Source organism: Pleurodeles waltl, chromosome 12, assembly GCF_031143425.1.
Source record: "Pleurodeles waltl isolate 20211129_DDA chromosome 12, aPleWal1.hap1.20221129, whole genome shotgun sequence".
Lineage (NCBI taxonomy): Eukaryota > Metazoa > Chordata > Amphibia > Caudata > Salamandridae > Pleurodeles > Pleurodeles waltl.
In genome coordinates, this window is record NC_090451.1 from 648,005,585 (window position 1) to 648,012,156 (window position 6,572).

The window sequence follows — 6,572 nt, forward strand, 5'->3', positions numbered from 1 at the left end:
TTCCGAATGTAAGGAGACATTGTGAAACTCGGCTGCCCTTGCGACCACCTGTGTATAGGATGTACTGTCCTCAGGTGGTGACGGTTTTGTAGGATAAGAGTCTGGGCTATTGTCAGACACTGGAGCATCGTAGAGGTCCCATGCATCGGGATCATCCTGACTCATTGTGGTATGAGCTGGTGAGTGCATCGGTGGTGGAGTTGTTGCTGGTGATGCATGTATTGATGGTGGTGGAGACGGTGGTGGGGTTGTTTTCCTTGCCACCTTTGCTTGTGGTTGCTTGTCCTTTTGTTGAAAGGCAAGTTTCCTTTTTATTTTGATTGGGGGAAGAGTGGTTATCTTCCCTGTGTCCTCATGAATATGAAGCCTTCTTTGCGTGTAGTCAGGCTCTACAGCTTGAAGCTCCTCTCCAAATCTGTGTAATTGGGAGGTTAATCCTTGTTCCTCTGTATAGGAACTAGTTTTCGGCTCCGAGGCTGGCTGTTTCGGAACCGAAACCTTTTTTTTCGGAAGTCTTTTTAGGCTCCGAAGAAACCTTCTTTGTTTTCGGCGTGGTGTCTCGGTGCCGAAATTCTTCTGTGCCGCTGTCTCTGTGCTGAAGTTTCTCGGAGCCGCTTTCTCGGCTCCGAGGTTGCTGTGTGGCGGTATCTCAACCGGAGTCGGATGACTTCGACACCAGCATGCCCTTTTTTGGTGCCTTGGATGGGTCACCTATTTTTCGGGTTAAGCCATGGCCTGTTGGCGGTGGCGTCCCCTGGGCTTTTGTAGACTTCTCGTGAGTCTTGATTTTCGGTGTCTTACTCACGGTTGTGGTTGTCTCTTCGGCGTCGAGTTCTTCCGAATCCGACTCGTGGACGGAGAAAGCCTCTTCTTCCTCCTCAAAACGATCTTGACCTGTCGGCGTGGACGCCATTTGTAGTCTCCTGGCTCTTCGGTCTCTCAGCGTCTTCCTCGACCGAAACGCTCGACAGGCTTCACAAGTATCCTCCTTGTGCTCGGGGGACAAGCACAAGTTACAGACCAGATGGTGATCCGTATACGGATACTTGTGATGGCATTTTGGGCAGAAGCGGAATGGGGTCCGTTCCATGAGCCTTGAAGTCACACGTGGCCGGGCCGACGAGGCCCCGACGGGGGATCGGAAAAACCCCGAAGGGCCACCGGAGCTCTTCAAAATTCGGTGTTGATTTGTTCTAACTAACCCGATACCGAACGCAAACAATACCGACGTTTTTTACCGAGATTCTAACTAACTTTCCGACCCGAAACACGGAGCGAAAAGGAACACGTCCGAACCCGATGGCGGAAAAAAAACAATCTAAGATGGAGTCGACGCCCATGCGCAATGGAATCGAAGTGGGAGGAGTCCCTCGGTCTCGTGACTCGGAAAGACTTCTTCGAAGAAAAACAACTTGTAACAATCCGAGCCCAACACCAGACGGCGGACTGTGCACAGCATGTGTATCTGCAGCTACACATGCCATCGAACATATATATATATATATATATATATATATATATATATATACATACTCTGAGGGGTATGATTGAGCAGTCTGAGGACATGCTGTACCACTCTGAGGGCATGCTGGTCCTCTCTGAAGACAAGATGGAGCTATCTGAGAGCATGCTGTACCACTCTGATGACATGATATACCAATACAAGGGCATGCTGTACCAATCTGGGGACGTGCTGTACTAATCTGTGAGCATGGTGTACCATTCTGCGGACATCCTATTCCAAAATTAGAGCATGCTGTACCAATCTGAGGGCATGCTATAACAACCCGAGGGCAAGTTATACCAATCTGTGAGCATGAGTACCAATCTGAGGGCATGCCGTGAGCATGAGTGCCTCATTCTTAGTTCTCCTATGCACCATATCGGCATGTCTGACTCACAAGAAGGTGAGTACAGTATCTCTTAACAAGCTGGGAGCCCCAGTTCAAGCACGTTACTAAGACTGTGTGGGCACTTACAAGATTTTGGGGTTTTTCAATTTTTGGAATCTTATAGTAGAAACATCACTATCAATCTGTGGGCATAGGATATTTTTTTGCTCAGTGTCCAACCCCCCCTCATCTTACAATATGTCTCCTCCCGCACATATAGATTCTTTGGGGAGAGGCACATACCTCCTTGGCCCAGGACTTCAAGACCCACATTACAAGTAGACTCATAATTTTGATGGGGCTGCTAACAGCATTTGCTGTCCCCATCATAATTATCAGATCCGTGGAACTACCACATTTCTCTTAACATTCACCCAGAGATTTTGGGTTCTGAAAGCAGTAGAGCTCTTGGGGTGAAAGTCTGGCCCACAATAAGGAATTACGGGTATAATTGGAATTACCAATTCCGGGGTAATTCTTCATTTCTTAGGGCACTGTCAGGGTCCCACATGTAATAGGCTAGAAACTGATGCTCTGGAGTGTCAAATATCCTTCCCAATCTGCCTGCAAATTCCAGTTTTAGGTACTTATTAATAGTTGAGTAAAGTAGTGCAGTTAAAGTCATGAACAACTCACCTACCACAAACGTGATTTTAATAAACATTACTCAGTAGAAAACGTCTTCTTACCACAGTCTGCATAAGTGCCATGTGGCTGGGGCCCTGATTTTCTAATACCTTGCACCAGATTTATATAACTTTTGTAATGAAACCTAACACAAAGTGGGATGCTGAGCTTTACTATCCAATGCAAATCAGGATTTGCACTACATAGTTTCCTAAGTTGCAGTATGAGCTACTTTGAGTTAACTTGGATCAAGGGGGGGCATTCCGTGGGTGGTACGCGAACATTCTAATGCACCCAACATTCTAATGCACCCACCCACGGGGTTTGACACAAATCCGTATCTACAAACACTCAGGGAGTTGCACCAAAATGTTACCTTCCCTGATGCTGGTGTAACAAGAGGAATGTTTTCCTTTCTTCTTGTTCTTCCTACTTTGCCGGCCTGTTGCATTGTACAGCACACATACAAAGCAAAAAAAGTGGTAAAGTATATTTTTTTGAACTTGAATTGTACCCTTCCAGTACAAAACTCTGTCTCACACTATGGTGCAAGGATGTGTGCTTTGGATTATAGCATCCTAAAGTGTACCAGTTCAGGAAGAGAGAAAAAACACACCATATCTTAGTAGATAGGGGGCCATTCTTCACACAACCCAGTGCAGAAAATTTAGTGAAATCTTTTTCTTAAATCTGGGCCTAGGTCTTTGGTGAATAATGCAATGGTGCAATATGCAAATACTCAGTAAAATAACATAACGTAACATAACACAGCATAGCATAATATGTCATGCCAAGTTTCGATACAAACATGCAGAAAATCAAAATCGTGTATTCAGGTGTCTCTGGATGGCTTTGGGTCTACATTTTTTACATCCCCGCTCTAAAACTTGAGATACCAAATAGAAAGTAACTTCTCAGCAGCAGGCCTCCCATGGTGCAAAGGGGGCCAGTTCAGTGAGGTTGCGCCTAGGCAGTAAAGATCTTTCCAAGCATTTTAAAAAAACACCACCAAAGTGTGGTAATACTATTGATATTTTATACACAAGGATTGGCACATCCTGTTCAGCATAATGCTAGCCAATATGTGTTTCCTCACTGGTACGATATTCCTGTCGGCTTCCTCAGGGTTGTTCATAATAAAAATACCCAATACATCAATCTTCAGAAGGGTAACCAAACCACTGTCCTCATACTCTTAAGTAAGAAGTGGTCTGAAACGAAATATGCTGAGAACGTATTTGAAATTCACAAATCGAAGCTACAGGACAGTCCCCCGTGTTCATCCGCACAAAGTATCAGTGTATTGAAATGTACAGGAATACATTGATATTTTCTGTGAAATGTGCCTGTGAGTAGATCTAGACATGCACACCTATCTTTGAGAATTGGGAAGTCTGCATTAATCTGTTCATCTCTCTGTCTCAGTCCACTCCATAACTTTTAGGCCCACAGTGTGATCCCAGTTGGGCAGAAACATATGCAAATCATTGTCGGATCCTACTCCAAAAGGAACAGTTCTTGCTCTTGCTCCAGGAGGAACAGACCAGGCGAACTGCCAGGCCAGGTCCCGCTTAAGTGGAGGACAAGCATCTACAGACTAGTTTCGTCCTTGTTTAGCTTCATACGTAGTGTGCAGTAGTGTGCACCTTTGGTCCTAAGACACAGCCAGCACCAGAGCCATGTCTAGGCATGCCCTGCCCACATAGAGTGTCACATGAAAATAAAGAGATGTGACGGGTGGAATGCCTGCAAAACTCTCAGCCACCGAAATGGCTCCATTGCTCTACTCCAGATGTAAAGACAACATAGGCAAACTAAGGGGGTTATTACAACTTTGGAGGAGGTGTTAATCCGTCCCAAAAGTGACGGTAAAGTGACAGATATACCACCAGCCGTATTACGAGTTCCATAGGATATAATGGACTCGTAATACGGCTGGTGGTATATCCGTCACTTTACCGTCACTTTTGGGACGGATTAACACCTCCTCCAAAGTTGTAATAACCCCCTAAGTCTGCTTTAGCTCAAGGAGGAACAATCCAGCCCACACTACCAGACAACATCCCTTCTCAATAGGAACTCAAGTAATCCCACAAATGTTTCAAACTTGTTGAGTCTCGTCAGTGCGACTCATCTTTGATCCTTTAGCACAGCAATCATGGGACCTGTGTTTGGGTATGCCGGATGTCACATTAAAACTATAGTAGTTGATTGGTGCAGTGCTTGCAAAAGGTCAACAACAACAAGTAACTGCTCAAAAGCACATTCCTGTCCCTCTTTTTTGCCCACTATGCCATCCCTGCTGGGAAGCAATGGAATGCAAATCAGTCTTGAATACTACAACAATAGAACAGACCAGTTCAAACAGAAAAGAATCTAAGCAATTTGTGACAGTTTCAGCTATGCTGGGCTTAATTTGTGAGCTAATGCTTGGATCACATGACCGGATGAGCTTGTCAGTGTCAGTCAGGGCCTGGATACTCTCATGGGTGATTAGCCGCACTTTACAAATCCACATAACGTAATATAACATAAAAGTCCCCTGCACTTATGGTAGAATGTTCTCAATTAAAAAATGAGACACAAAGAAAAACATTGCAGAGTTTAAGCAGAAGGCCTATAGAAGCAAAGTTTGCCCCTTTTCCCTCCATTTTGTCCAATACGGCTAACCGCATTTCAGTGTTCTAATGCTGCTTAAAATGCTTACATTCTGGTTGGCAACGGCACTCTTAAAGCAACTGCATTGGTTCCTCAATAAAACCAGGTACATTTTCAAGGCTATGTGTTAGGGACACTATTTTTCCAACCCTCCTCAGAGTGACGCAAGAAAACACAAACAGCAGGCAAGGCTCTGGAAAAGATGAAGTGTTTCTTGAGGTACCAAGGTTTATTTGCAGGCCAAGGCAGACACACTTCCCTGTGTTACAAGCTAGCATCGTCTGCCCTGAATCATGTAAGTCAGGTAGTTATATGTGTTAATAAGTGCTGTCACAGCAAAACCCCAAAAGGGGGACATAGTCCAAACATGGGCAAGCAAGTGCAAAATAGAAATGCTGCATATATAAAAAAAAATAAGTGAACGGACAACAGGTGGACTGATTACAGAAAGAAGGGAGCTGTTGACCTTAACCTTAACGTGGCTTGGAGACGTTTGTTTGTACAACTGGCATAGGTGTCAGAGAGGTCAGCAGGGAAGTCTTTGGGCAGTGCTAAAATAGTAATGTGGATGAGTGGAACCATTCTGTGAATGAGAGGAGCAAGCATCTTGGCAAGAGAAAATACAATAATTTTTTTTCAATTCAGCTTTATTTCGGTATAAAATACCATAAAAGCACAAATAAAGCACTATTAATAAATATAAGAATTAAAAGACAATATAACCCTTTACATAATATTAAAATGGAACATCCAAGTTAATAGTGTATATCATAAACAAGATCCAAGGGTAAAAATAAAAATATAATGTATAAATACTGCCATATAGATGCTTAAAAACTAAATAGTAAAAAGCAATCCCTCAGGTGGTAACAAATATCTCATCGCTGCTATAGTACCTCACATTCCAGAATTAATTTCTAATAAGAAATAGGCGGCGGGAGCCGCCCGCCAAGCGGGAACCGCCAGAAGACCGTACCGCGGTCAAAAGACCGCGGCGGTCATTCTGAGTTTCCCGCATGGGCACTGCAGGGGCCCCCAGGGGCCCCACGACACCCGTTCCCGCCAGCCAGGTTCTGGCGGTCAAAACCGCCAGAACCAGGCTGGCGGGAAGGGGGTCGGCATCCCCATCGCCGCCATGGAGGATTCTTCAGGCCAGGGGAAAACCGGCGGGAAACCGCCGGTTTCCCTTTTCTGACCGCGGCTTTACCACCGCGGTCAGAATTGGCCTGGATGCACCGCCAGCCTGTTGGCGGTGCATCCGAGGTCCCCGGCCCTGGCGGTCTATGACCGCCAGGGTCGGAATGACCCCCTTCGTGTTTTGTATCACCAAAAACCATATATTTGGTTTTAATGGCATTTATTTGTAAACCATGCTCCCTGCAGAATCCAAGGCCA